The sequence below is a fragment of the Pecten maximus genome, chromosome 9 (genome assembly GCF_902652985.1).
Source record: "Pecten maximus chromosome 9, xPecMax1.1, whole genome shotgun sequence".
In the NCBI taxonomy this organism is placed as follows: domain Eukaryota; kingdom Metazoa; phylum Mollusca; class Bivalvia; order Pectinida; family Pectinidae; genus Pecten; species Pecten maximus.
The window spans coordinates 39,007,896-39,023,650 of NC_047023.1; the positions used below are offsets into that span (position 1 = coordinate 39,007,896).

A 15,755-nucleotide genomic window follows, 5' to 3' on the forward strand; every position below is an offset into this window, starting at 1 on the left:
GTGATACGGTGGGTACACTAGATGTGTATAATAATGGGTACACGCGGAGTACCTGGTGTGATACGGTGGGTACACTAGATGTGTATAATAATGGGTACAGGCGGAGTACCTGGTGTGATACGGTGAGTACACTAGATGTGTATAATAATGGGTACAGGCGGAGTACCTGGTGTGATACGGTGAGTACACTAGATGTGTATAATAATGGGTACACGCGGAGTACCTGGTGTGATACGGTGGGTACACTAGATGTGTATAATAATGGGTACAGGCGGAGTACCTGGTGTGATACGATGAGTACACTAGATGTGTATAACAATGGGTACAGGCGGAGTACCTGGTGTGATACGGTGAGAACACTAGATGTGTATAATAATGGGTACACGCGGAGTACCTGATGTGATACGGTGAGTACACTAGATGTGTATAATAATGGGTACACGCGGAGTACCTGGTGTGATACGGTGAGTACACTAGATGTGTATAATAATGGGTACACGCGGAGTACCTGATGTGATACGGTGAGTACACTAGATGTGTATAATAATGGGTACACGCGGAGTACCTGGTGTGATACGGTGAGTACACTAGATGTGTACAATAATGGGTACACGCGGAGTACCCGGTGTGATACGGTGAGTACACTAGATGATATAATAATGGGTACACGCGGAGTACCTGGTGTGATACGGTGAGTACACTAGATGTGTATAATAATGGGTACACGCGGAGTACCTGGTGTGATACGGTGAGTACACTAGATGTGTATAATAATGGGTACACGCGGAGTACCTGGTGTGATACGGTGGGTACACTAGATGTGTATAATAATGGGTACACGCGGAGTACCTGGTGTGATACGGTGAGTACACTAGATGTGTATAATAATGGGTACACGCGGAGTACCTGGTGTGATACGGTGGGTACACTAGATGTGTATAATAATGGGTACACGCGGAGTACCTGGTGTGATACGGTGGGTACACTAGATGTGTATAATAATGGGTACAGGCGGAGTACCTGGTGTGATACGGTGGGTACACTAGATGTGTATAATAATGGGTACAGGCGGAGTACCTGGTGTGATACGGTGAGTACACTAGATGTGTATAATAATGGGTACACGCGGAGTACCTGGTGTGATACGGTGGGTACACTAGATGTGTATAATAATGGGTACAGGCGGAGTACCTGGTGTGATACGATGAGTACACTAGATGTGTATAACAATGGGTACAGGCGGAGTACCTGGTGTGATACGGTGAGAACACTAGATGTGTATAATAATGGGTACACGCGGAGTACCTGATGTGATACGGTGAGTACACTAGATGTGTATAATAATGGGTACACGCGGAGTACCTGGTGTGATACGGTGAGTACACTAGATGTGTATAATAATGGGTACACGCGGAGTACCTGATGTGATACGGTGAGTACACTAGATGTGTATAATAATGGGTACACGCGGAGTACCTGGTGTGATACGGTGAGTACACTAGATGTGTATAATAATGGGTACACGCGGAGTACCTGGTGTGATACGGTGAGTACACTAGATGTGTATAATAATGGGTACACGCGGAGTACCTGGTGTGATACGGTGAGTACACTAGATGTGTATAATAATGGGTACACGCGGAGTACCTGGTGTGATGCGGTGAGTACACTAGATGTGTATAATAATGGGTACACGCGGAGTACCTGGTGTGATACGGTGAGTACACTAGATGTGTATAATAATGGGTACACGCGGAGTACCTGGTGTGATACGGTGGGTACACTAGATGTGTATAATAATGGGTACAGGCGGAGTACCTGGTGTGATACGATGAGTACACTAGATGTGTATAACAATGGGTACAGGCGGAGTACCTGGTGTGATACGGTGAGAACACTAGATGTGTATAATAATAGGTACACGCGGAGTACCTGATGTGATACGGTGAGTACACTAGATGTGTATAATAATGGGTACACGCGGAGTACCTGGTGTGATACGGTGAGTACACTAGATGTGTATAATAATGGGTACACGCGGAGTACCTGATGTGATACGGTGAGTACACTAGATGTGTATAATAATGGGTACACGCGGAGTACCTGGTGTGATACGGTGAGTACACTAGATGTGTATAATAATGGGTACACGCGGAGTACCTGGTGTGATACGGTGAGTACACTAGATGTGTATAATAATGGGTACACGCGGAGTACCTGGTGTGATACGGTGAGTACACTAGATGTGTATAATAATGGGTACACGCGGAGTACCTGGTGTGATACGGTGAGTACACTAGATGTGTATAATAATGGGTACACGCGGAGTACCTGGTGTGATACGGTGAGTACACTAGATGTGTATAATAATGGGTACACGCGGAGTACCTGGTGTGATACGGTGTTGTACACTAGATGTGTATAATAATGGGTACACGCGGAGTACCTGGTGTGATACGGTGGGTACACTAGATGTGTATAATAATGGGTACACGCGGAGTACCTGGTGTGATACGGTGAGTACACTAGATGTGTATAATAATGGGTACACGCGGAGTACATGATGTGATGCGGTGAGTACACTAGATGTGTATAATAATGGGTACAGGCGGAGTACCTGGTGTGATACGGTGAGTACACTAGATGTGTATAATAATGGGTACACGCGGAGTACCTGATGTGATACGGTGAGTACACTAGATGTGTATAATAATGGGTACACGCGGAGTACCTGGTGTGATACGGTGAGTACACTAGATGTGTATAATAATGGGTACACGCGGAGTACCTGGTGTGATACGGTGAGTACACTAGATGTGTATAATAATGGGTACACGCGGAGTACCCGGTGTGATACGGTGAGTACACTAGATGTGTATAATAATGGGTACACGCGGAGTACCTGGTGTGATACGGTGAGTACACTAGATGTGTATAATAATGGGTACACGCGGAGTACCTGGTGTGATACGGTGAGTACACTAGATGTGTATAATAATGGGTACACGCGGAGTACCTGGTGTGATACGGTGAGTACACTAGATGTGTATAATAATGGGTACACGCGGAGTACCTGGTGTGATACGGTGAGTACACTAGATGTGTATAATAATGGGTACACGCGGAGTACCTGGTGTGATACGGTGGGTACACTAGATGTGTATAATAATGGGTACAGGCGGAGTACCTGGTGTGATACGGTGGGTACACTAGATGTGTATAATAATGGGTACAGGCGGAGTACCTGGTGTGATACGGTGAGTACACTAGATGTGTATAATAATGGGTACACGCGGAGTACCTGGTGTGATACGGTGGGTACACTAGATGTGTATAATAATGGGTACAGGCGGAGTACCTGGTGTGATACGATGAGTACACTAGATGTGTATAACAATGGGTACAGGCGGAGTACCTGGTGTGATACGGTGAGAACACTAGATGTGTATAATAATGGGTACACGCGGAGTACCTGATGTGATACGGTGAGTACACTAGATGTGTATAATAATGGGTACACGCGGAGTACCTGGTGTGATACGGTGAGTACACTAGATGTGTATAATAATGGGTACACGCGGAGTACCTGATGTGATACGGTGAGTACACTAGATGTGTATAATAATGGGTACACGCGGAGTACCTGGTGTGATACGGTGAGTACACTAGATGTGTATAATAATGGGTACACGCGGAGTACCTGGTGTGATACGGTGAGTACACTAGATGTGTATAATAATGGGTACACGCGGAGTACCTGGTGTGATACGGTGAGTACACTAGATGTGTATAATAATGGGTACACGCGGAGTACCTGGTGTGATGCGGTGAGTACACTAGATGTGTATAATAATGGGTACACGCGGAGTACCTGGTGTGATACGGTGGATACACTAGATGTGTATAATAATGGGTACACGCGGAGTACCTGGTGTGATACGGTGGATACACTAGATGTGTATAATAATGGGTACACGCGGAGTACCTGGTGTGATACGGTGAGTACACTAGATGTGTATAATAATGGGTACACGCGGAGTACCTGATGTGATACGGTGAGAACACTAGATGTGTATAATAATGGGTACAGGCGGAGTACCTGGTGTGATACGGTGAGTACACTAGATGTGTATAATAATGGGTACACGCGGAGTACCTGATGTGATACGGTGAGTACACTAGATGTGTATAATAATGGGTACACGCGGAGTACCTGGTGCGATACGGTGAGTACACTAGATGTGTATAATAATGGGTACACGCGGAGTACCTGGTGTGATGCGGTGAGTACACTAGATGTGTATAATAATGGGTACACGCGGAGTACCCGGTGTGATACGGTGAGTACACTAGATGTGTATAATAATGGGTACACGCGGAGTACCTGGTGTGATACGGTGAGTACACTAGATGTGTATAATAATGGGTACACGCGGAGTACCTGGTGTGATACGGTGAGTACACTAGATGTGTATAATAATGGGTACACGCGGAGTACCTGGTGTGATACGGTGAGTACACTAGATGTGTATAATAATGGGTACACGCGGAGTACCTGGTGTGATACGGTGAGAACACTAGATGTGTATAATAATGGGTACACGCGGAGTACCTGATGTGATACGGTGAGTACACTAGATGTGTATAATAATGGGTACACGCGGAGTACCTGATGTGATACGGTGAGTACACTAGATGTGTATAATAATGGGTACACGCGGAGTACCCTGGTGTGATACGGTGAGTACACTAGATGTGTATAATAATGGGTACACGCGGAGTACCTGGTGTGATACGGTGAGTACACTAGATGATATAATAATGGGTACACGCGGAGTACCTGGTGTGATACGGTGAGTACACTAGATGTGTATAATAATGGGTACACGCGGAGTACCTGGTGTGATACGGTGAGTACACTAGATGTGTATAATAATGGGTACACGCGGAGTACCTGGTGTGATACGGTGGGTACACTAGATGTGTATAATAATGGGTACACGCGGAGTACCTGGTGTGATACGGTGAGTACACTAGATGTGTATAATAATGGGTACACGCGGAGTACCTGGTGTGATACGGTGGGTACACTAGATGTGTATAATAATGGGTACACGCGGAGTACCTGGTGTGATACGGTGGGTACACTAGATGTGTATAATAATGGGTACAGGCGGAGTACCTGGTGTGATACGGTGGGTACACTAGATGTGTATAATAATGGGTACAGGCGGAGTACCTGGTGTGATACGGTGAGTACACTAGATGTGTATAATAATGGGTACACGCGGAGTACCTGGTGTGATACGGTGGGTACACTAGATGTGTATAATAATGGGTACAGGCGGAGTACCTGGTGTGATACGATGAGTACACTAGATGTGTATAACAATGGGTACAGGCGGAGTACCTGGTGTGATACGGTGAGAACACTAGATGTGTATAATAATGGGTACACGCGGAGTACCTGATGTGATACGGTGAGTACACTAGATGTGTATAATAATGGGTACACGCGGAGTACCTGGTGTGATACGGTGAGTACACTAGATGTGTATAATAATGGGTACACGCGGAGTACCTGATGTGATACGGTGAGTACACTAGATGTGTATAATAATGGGTACACGCGGAGTACCTGGTGTGATACGGTGAGTACACTAGATGTGTATAATAATGGGTACACGCGGAGTACCTGGTGTGATACGGTGAGTACACTAGATGTGTATAATAATGGGTACACGCGGAGTACCTGGTGTGATACGGTGAGTACACTAGATGTGTATAATAATGGGTACACGCGGAGTACCTGGTGTGATGCGGTGAGTACACTAGATGTGTATAATAATGGGTACACGCGGAGTACCTGGTGTGATACGGTGGATACACTAGATGTGTATAATAATGGGTACACGCGGAGTACCTGGTGTGATACGGTGAGTACACTAGATGTGTATAATAATGGGTACACGCGGAGTACCTGGTGTGATACGGTGAGTACACTAGATGTGTATAATAATGGGTACACGCGGAGTACCTGATGTGATACGGTGAGTACACTAGATGTGTATAATAATGGGTACAGGCGGAGTACCTGGTGTGATACGGTGAGTACACTAGATGTGTATAATAATGGGTACACGCGGAGTACCTGATGTGATACGGTGAGTACACTAGATGTGTATAATAATGGGTACACGCGGAGTACCTGGTGCGATACGGTGAGTACACTAGATGTGTATAATAATGGGTACACACGGAGTACCTGGTGTGATGCGGTGAGTACACTAGATGTGTATAATAATGGGTACACGCGGAGTACCCGGTGTGATACGGTGAGTACACTAGATGTGTATAATAATGGGTACACGCGGAGTACCTGGTGTGATACGGTGAGTACACTAGATGTGTATAATAATGGGTACACGCGGAGTACCTGGTGTGATACGGTGAGTACACTAGATGTGTATAATAATGGGTACACGCGGAGTACCTGGTGTGATACGGTGAGTACACTAGATGTGTATAATAATGGGTACACGCGGAGTACCTGGTGCGATGCGGTGAGTACACTAGATGTGTATAATAATGGGTACACACGGAGTACCCGGTGCGATGCGGTGAGTACACTAGATGTGTATAATAATGGGTACACGCGGAGTACCCGGTGCGATACGGTGAGTACACTACATGTGTATAATAATGGGTACACGCGGAGTACCTGGTGTGATACGGTGAGTACACTAGATGTGTATAATAATGGGTACACGCGGAGTACCTGGTGTGATACGGTGAGTACACTAGATGTGTATAATAATGGGTACACGCGGAGTACCTGGTGTGATACGGTGGGTACACTAGATGTGTATAATAATGGGTACACGCGGAGTACCTGGTGTGATACGGTGAGTACACTAGATGTGTATAATAATGGGTACACGCGGAGTACCTGGTGTGATACGGTGAGTACACTAGATGTGTATAATAATGGGTACACGCGGAGTACCTGGTGTGATGCGGTGAGTACACTAGATGTGTATAATAATGGGTACACACGGAGTACCCGGTGCGATGCGGTGAGTACACTAGATGTGTATAATAATGGGTACACGCGGAGTACCTGGTGTGATACGGTGAGTACACTAGATGTGTATAATAATGGGTACACGCGGAGTACCTGGTGTGATACGGTGAGTACACTAGATGTGTATAATAATGGGTACACGCGGAGTACCTGGTGCGATGCGGTGAGTACACTAGATGTGTATAATAATGGGTACACGCGGAGTACCTGGTGTGATACGGTGAGTACACTAGATGTGTATAATAATGGGTACACGCGGAGTACCCGGTGTGATACGGTGAGTACACTAGATGTGTATAATAATGGGTACACACGGAGTACATGATGTGATACGCTGAGTACACTAGATGTGTATAATAATGGGTACACGCGGAGTACCCGGTGTGATACGGTGAGTACACTACATGTGTATAATAATTTCTCTCATCCCTACCGGTATCATACTGGTATGTCCAGGTAAATACACCCATGCTTGCTGTGTGTGTATTACCTCGCTTCCGGTGTAGGATAGCCACGCGCGCGCAATGATACAAAAGTAGGTCGTCGAACCGAAAGTAGATCTATCTATAGATTTGTAAACACATCGTCTGCTCCATGTGCTAGGCCAGATCTAATAATTTTTTTTATTTATGATATAAATTATGTAAAAAAAAACACGTTCTTTTATTGTTATTTATTAATAAAACATGGAACTATATTTTCACGCGAAAGGACACACTAGCTTGGCCAACATCAAGTGATTTGGCTTCGCTTGCAATGACAGGGCTGCTGAAACAACGTTAGACTGTGGAAATGAATGGTTTCCTTCGTTTTTAGAACGGCAAACGCCGTTTGCATATATGGGGTATGGTAAATCGATTGGCGCCGTTCTTTTTTTATTATATGCAGTAGAAAAAAAGTTTGGATTGAGAAAAAATGGCGTCTATCTGAGAAAGCTATCGACAGATAGTGCCTATTTTTGCATATTTTAGGTTGGGGAATGAGAGAAAAATACTCAATCATATGTGGTTCATGTAGGATAGGGATATTTCACCCTCTGGGTCACAAAATGTGGTAAAACCCTCGGCGGAGCCTCGGGTTTTACCACATTTTGTGACCCCTCGGGTGGAATATCCCTATCCTACATGACCACATATGATAGAGTCTTATAGGGTACACGCGGAGTACCTGATGCGATACGGTGAGTACACTAGATGTGTTTGATAATGGGTACAGGCGATGCGAGGTGTGATCCCGGTAATTTATACACTTGCAATACCCTATGTGGATATATATTGTGCAACGTATTAAAACACGGGTATGCGTTCTTTATGTGAGATTCGCAACAAATTCTGTTCGAGGTTCCACATTAGTCGCCTCCTGAAACAATCATACAGGAGGTATTACAAGTATGAAATATATCCATCAAGCTAGGTACCGTGCCTATATGTGCCTTCTTGAGCTCCGATTAAGTTCCAAAGCGGTTGTAAACAGGCCACTTCGCTGTAGATTTACATCTATCACCAGTAATTGTCATATTTAGGCTCCGGCTGACTCACGTGGAACTGTACCAGCATTGTTGGAACAAAGATTTGGTAAAATTGCTGAATGTTTAAGAGCTAATCAATCAAAGTCGATATTACTCGCAGAATATATCTGTAATAGTGACACAGCCTCCTCGCGCCGAGCTAATCCACCACATACACATGCGAGCATGTCATTCGGCACAAAAACAAATCATTTCACTAATCGCATTTGGAAAGAGGGGACAACATTTGTACTTGAGAGAGAGAAAATTGAGATATTAACCTCGCCATGATGACTGAGAAGTGCTTTCCTTTGTTCTGTTTCAGTGTGACATTTACATTATTTCATTTGAATATAATTTTACAGTGAACTCGACGAATACGTGTATGTGATTCGTAGGAATTCCAATTCACCAATAGTACTACTCTCAGACACAAAATATAAAATATTTAGACCTTTCACCGAGGCATATTTGGTAAAATCACGTGATCGGACGTGAAAAGGTTATGTGGTCCCCTGTTCGACCATGTGGGTTTTATCCAGGTACTCCGATTTCCCCTCTAAGTACAAGATCCCTCGCGCCAATTTGTTTCGAATTGTGGGGAATTAAATGCAGTCTATTCATTATTAGTTCAGTTGATGGGTTAAATTTTCCGAGAAATCTCTGTTCGACTGAAATCCTCCTTATGGCGGAATGGTGTTGTAGCTGTTTCCGAATCAAGTTTGTGGATTTATTCAAGGTACAACATTTCATACCAAACAAAAGAGAACAACTGTCTGTTATCAACAGAAGAACGACCTCTGGTTTCCCATGATCGCTTTAATTTTACGCAGATTTTTACATTAAAGACAAAACCCTTGACTTTCGGAGATTGAAATGCTCTACTCTCGTGATATCCTTACAACCACATCTAAATACATGTAACTGTTTCAGGTCTCTGTTACAACCTAGTAAGTCAGTAAATAATTATCTCCTATATGTCGAAATAAATCAGTATTAGGTTTTCTTGGTAAAACGCTTCCCGGCTATGGCTGCGCTCATTGTTTATTGTCCCGTCGTGTTGTTTTCACACAAATCTGACTTCCGGTTGGCAAACATTTCACCTCCCTGTAATCCGGTGTTATCCGCCTTGTCTCTGCTGCTATGTCAAGCGTTATAGTGAATCAGACAGACACTTGTCGACAATCAGCGCCCCCGTGTGGTCCTTCGTCAACCAAGTTGTCGACTGTCATATATATAGCTACGAAAACACAATAGGACGAAAGAAATACATGATTTGTAGGTGGTAAGCTGTGAATCTTGTTCGGGGAGACGAATCCGCCCACAGCTTGACAGACATTGCTCGATATTTAGCTGTGTGTACCTCTATATCAGGGATATGTCCCTGTCCGTGTTTGCGTCTTGTAACAAGGTGTAGAACAGGGATTCAGGAGTATGTCCCTGAGAGCCCTAGGCCACAGGATTGAGGGAGGGTCATTCAGGACAAAGTTTACATGAATCGAATATGTGTATAAAATGTTTGAATCATCTTACTCAGTACTTAAAATACTTGGAATGAAATCAAATTACAGAATTATTTGATATGTACATGTTGTAGACTCTATTTGAAGCAAAAATACATTGATGGTCGATTCGAGTTACTGATATACTGTGTTTGTAGACACTAAATTATACGTACTTGTTGATGTCAGAATGTTTTACAAAAACAAAAACAAAAACAAAAACAAAAAAAACGACGTGGTCCCGGGTGACACGTCATTAGTAAAACGCATAATCGGTATTGGTGTTGTACAATATTTAGGTACTTTTGTTTGAAATATTGCATAATCTGTCCATGTTTAAATTACTAACTGCAACTGGGGAAGAGGTAATGGCGTGTCTGTGTGTGTTTTGAGGAGGATTTCCTCCTCGGAGAGCGGTGAAGAGGAAGACGGGATGTTCCTGTAAACGCGTTGATTTTTTAACTAAATTGGTATGTTCTAATAAACACACAAAGGTAATTAGGCTGTTAAGTGAAGTGCAAATGCTTATCTTGATAGAAGCCCCTTAATGCCGTTTCGATATTTTTAATTGAAAAATAAGTAAAATTTATTCATTGACTTTCAATATCAAATACATGCGAAATTACAAGTACGAATGGTTAAACCCTTAATCGTGTCCAAATTGCAACGTTGTGGTTTTGATTCTGTTGCATTAAAGCACAAAATAATGATTTCGATTTCGTTGCAGTAAAATCGACACATTATTACCAAGCATCAGCCTGACGCTGACTAAAACACATATTCTGTAAGATGTGATTTACAAGAGATTGTTCATTGTCGCCCGAACGTTTGTTGTATATAAAGCGATTCATTTTCTTAGAAATCTCTCCATCTTATCGAATTAGAGGCTCTAAATCAGTAAATTAATACGGAGGACGCCCTGGGCAGGTCGATAGCTCGCTCGCAATATACTCATGAGCGTAAAGTACAAAACACTAGGCTCCCAAGTCAATAACGATGGTTCTACCTCGGTAACCGTGTTTCGTACAGACATTCCGCCGTAAATCTATATCACATTTTTAGAACATTTTCTCTCTATCAAAATCTCGCATCATTCTCATTCAGAATGTTTTACAAACGGATTTCTAACAGGCCGAATAGAAATGGATTCTTTTTTTCGGAGTTTCATTAATCCGGAAATCGTTTATTGGGAGTTTGTCGATCAGACCCGGAAGTTAAAATCTATTTCCGTATCCGACCGTTACTTCACATTAAATTCTTGTTCATGAAAGCAAGATTTGAATAGTCGGCAAAATGACCATAATATGTGTACTATGTGACAGGTAATCTTATCTTCAAAAACTACAAATAATACTGACAGTATTGCAGTTGAATCAAGATGCTGGTTATGTAAAAATTACTGATAAGGATGTACGTTAAACTCCGTCACTCCTTCGTTCCCTATTAAGTATTAGTTACCTCCCTTACTGTTTACTATTACGTCCCTGCGTATCTTTTTAGACCCTATATCTATGGGTGCCAGCACGTTATGGCACAGTACTTGCCACAGACCATAAACATATACTTAGAAATGTAATTATCCCTGATTCTGAATGATATAGAGTTTATAGTCAGCCTAGGTACCAACAATACTGGAGTGACACTAATTAGGTTATATTCGTTTCCGTATTGAACTCATTTTTCGGCCATGTCTCTCAGCCGTCCTAATATTGCTTTTAAAAATTTGACAATGTATTCGCAAATAAAATACATGCATTATTAATGTAAATTCGACTCTGTGTTCAGGCATGAAAGATAGGCTATGTGGAAATTAATTTTTTTTTATTTTCGATTTTCTGAAATTTCCACATAAACGATTTTTATGGTAATGCTATCATTGTTTTGTTGAGATAATATTTGTTTAATGTAATTTCTTATCGATCAAGACATCTTCGGGATTGATCATGTTCATTACTTTTATTTGCAGCGTTGAATATCCTTTATCAGAACAAAACATTCAGATGACGAGACTAGAAAGATCCATAGCGCGTGAAGCAATTTAATAATATTCGGAGTCGGAGACGGACCGGAGAAATTCTGCAGCAAGGGAATATCTTATTTAATTATTATATTGCTTTAAAGCTAAATCAATTGTCTGGGGCAAAATGAGATTTTCCTTGACGATATGTAAGAAAATCTGTGACGGACCAAATTAAGTCAGGTGCTAAGCCAACGCTTGTATTTGATTAAAGGTAAAATATTGATAAATCCGTATCCCTCTTTTATCAAAATAGTCAGAAAACCCCATAAAATATATAAATATTACAATACCGATTTACTTGTTTCCAATATAATCATCATCTTTTAAGACAAGTGGACGAAAACCATCGCTATGCAGTTAGACATTTCATACTATATTGCATTGATTGGAATCCATACATGTTTCTTTCCGAGGAAAAACCTCCACTGAGACGTGGAAAGTGTTTTGCTTTATAAACGGAGACCAGTTGAAAGGATTTTCAAATCATTGGTTTATGACTTCTTAATCCATTTACTTTCAAACAGGTCATCAATGAATTGAAGATCTCGGAAATATTATCTCTTTATAAATATTTTCAGAAACACGTCCATCATAAGCGAATGATGAAAATGGAAACGCAAAATTGGCCATTTTATAAGTCAATTCTGATGGAAAATTCCAGTATATTTCATTGGCAAATTGAAGCAATCAAAACAAAATCTTAGGCGATCAGTAGGTAAACGTTGTGCTTGCACAGAACGTGCCCAGATGTCTACGTACATGGTAACATATATTGAATTTGACTTTGTATTTCAATTTAATTCAGTTTTATGTAGCAGCTCTGTAAATATCATTTTGTAAAAGAAAATCCTCAATAAAAATCAACATAGGTTAGGAACGAAATTGACAACGTGTGCCGATCCGAAGTCCCCTTACGGGAACAAGTAATTATCGGATACTTATCGGTGGTGTGCACGTGAAAAACATAAAAACCGGTCGATAGATAGAAACCGTGACCCAATGCTAACTGCCTATAAAAGTCAATACGGATATCTCCACAAAGTAACACCGGTTCTGAGATATATTTCCCCAAGTTGGCAGAAGTAACCTTGCATACATTGTGATACTCGTGAAAAGAATCCCAAGATACCGGGAATTAGGATAATTACAAGTTTTACCGCAAACCAACTAGTACCTGTTTTACTGGTGTTTCCGATGTCTATGACCACGCTGTGCTGGAACTACAAGCATGGCGCGCGTGCATTTGAGACATTATATTTCACACTAGTGTCTCTCTCTGTCACTCACAACAAGTGCCTGGCATGTAAAACCGTCAGACCAAGGTCCATTCTCGTCCTTGACACAATATCGTCCGATACCGTAACCTAATTCCCTACATATTTGACATTGTCCTCTCTCTCCTTGACACAATATCAGCGTTGTCTTGTCCTCGTATTTTTGACGCAATACCATCGCTGCCCTTGTCCTCGCTTTCCTTGACACAACATCATCGTTGTCATCGTTTTCCTTGCCCTCCTTGGTAGAAGGTACATTATCCTCTTTTCCCTCGTCATCGGTCTCGTTGACGCAATGGAATGATTAATTAAATGTCTTCGTTATGTGACAGGAGAAAATGTTGCAGCCAGACCGGGGTTCGAACCCGGGACCCTCCGAACTCTAGACGGACACTCTACCTCTGAGCTACCTGGTCGCCGATGATCGATCCAGTCCGGTACTGCTACATTTAAAATTATCCTACTGCAGTTTCTAATTGTTTGATTTGGTCGTCCCTTACTTTTTATCAACGTTTATCTCAGCTTTCTTTCATAGGTTCCCTTCTGGATAATAAAACCTCTGTTATTTGTTTACATTTTTACTCCGGTTCAGTTGGCTCTGAGTGATATTCGTGGTGTCGTTTTCACTTTGTCTCTTTGTCCTCGCGTTTGCTTGTTTTAAGTTTGACAGACGTTTCCTTGCCCATTTGTGTTGATCACTTTCCTATCTGTGGGATATTTTTACAAATATCGTTGAATTACGTGTTATTCTGACGTCACTGTAACAGGTTTTGATAAAGATTGTGATTAACAAATTAGCTGTGATATTTTACCATATATGTGATATTAAGGTCATGACCTCTGATATCTTAAACTACGCCGGAGATCAATACAGCTAGTCCAGATCTATGCTGGCCCCGCATCAATATAAACATGACATTTAGATAAACTATTGATTATTTTTCGTCGTTACAAAACTGAAAGGTTATCATACGTTGAGTAATTAGTCATTTTCGAGTATACCCACTGGAGGAGATTTTTTGCTAATGAATTGTTTTTCTGTGGTATTCTCACTTTATTGTTATAATCGACGATTAATAATGACATTTTCCCGAAAATCATACATGTTTCATCTACGTAAAACACGGGGTACAGACGTACATAACAATATATGATATATAGGAATGTGTCGTGACTAAAAAACGTAAACAGTACTTATTTTACCCTCAAAACACTGACCGAGATATCGAAATTGTGTCGCTGGTGATTATGTTAGCAGGAAACGGTTGACTGTCAAAACGGTATTGTGTCCATAGGGAACGGCTTCATATAGGTATTGATTACGAGGAAAACGGTGTCAAGATTGTAAACTTTATTTTTTTCTTCTTTTTTTAAATTTTGTTTTACAAAATTAGAAAACAAGTTACGCTTCTGCATATTACTAGTAACTTATATTAATCACTCTTGTTTGTCCGGATGGAAGCGCGCGAAGGCTCTTGCTGTTGGAGGAAACTGGAGTACCCGGAGAACACCCATATGTCGGGTATGTGAGCCCGTACCTTTTCACGTCCGATCGAGGAATCGAACCCCGGCCACCTACCTGAAAGGCAAGTGTGTTACCACCCGACCACCGGGTTTGAGGGTGTCATGTGGGTATCATGTCCGCGAAAAAACCCTGTCAACAAGGTATAATGTCCGCGAAAAAACCCTGTCAAAAAGGTATAATGTCCGCGAAAAAAACCGTCAACAAGGTATAATGTCCGCGAAAAAAACCCTGTCAACAAGGTATAATGTCCGCGAAAACCCTGGGGTCAACAAGTATCATGTCCGCGTAAAAAAACCGTCAACAAGGTATAATGTCCGCGAAAAAACCCTGTCAACAAGGTATCATGTCCGCGAAAAACCCTGTCAACAAGGTATCATGTCCGCGAAAAAACCCTGTCAACAAGGTATCATGTCCGCGAAAAAAAACCTGTCAACAAGGTATAATGTCCGCGAAAAAACCCTGTCAACAAGGTATCATGTCCACGAAAAAACCCTGTCAACAAGGTATAATGTCCGCGAAAAAATCCTGTCAACAAGGTATCATGTCCGCGAAAAAAACCTGTCAACAAGGTATAATGTTCATGGGAAACTGTGTCAATGTATAATGTCCATGGGAAACTGTTTCGAGCTATTAAGTCCATGGGAAACTGTGTCAATGTATAATGTCCATGGGAAACTGTGTCAATGTATTATGTCCATGGGAAACTGTGTCAAGGTATTATGTCCATTGGTATCTGTGACAAGGTGTTAAGTCAATGGGGAACTGTTTCGAGGTATTAAGTCTATGGAAAACTTTGTCAAGGTATAATGTCCGTGGGAAAAAGTATCAATGTAGGTATATATT

General features: G+C 42.0%; 1 protein-coding gene and 1 non-coding gene across 2 annotated transcripts in view; both read right to left on the bottom strand.

Annotated features, from left to right (window-relative positions):
* The window catches only part of LOC117334000, a 68,632-nt gene that overhangs the window by 51,996 nt on the left and 881 nt on the right, over positions 1-15,755 (bottom strand). The window lies entirely within an intron of this gene.
* Positions 13,732-13,803, bottom strand: Trnas-aga. The gene has a single exon. It is a non-coding gene; the product is annotated as a tRNA-Ser (tRNA).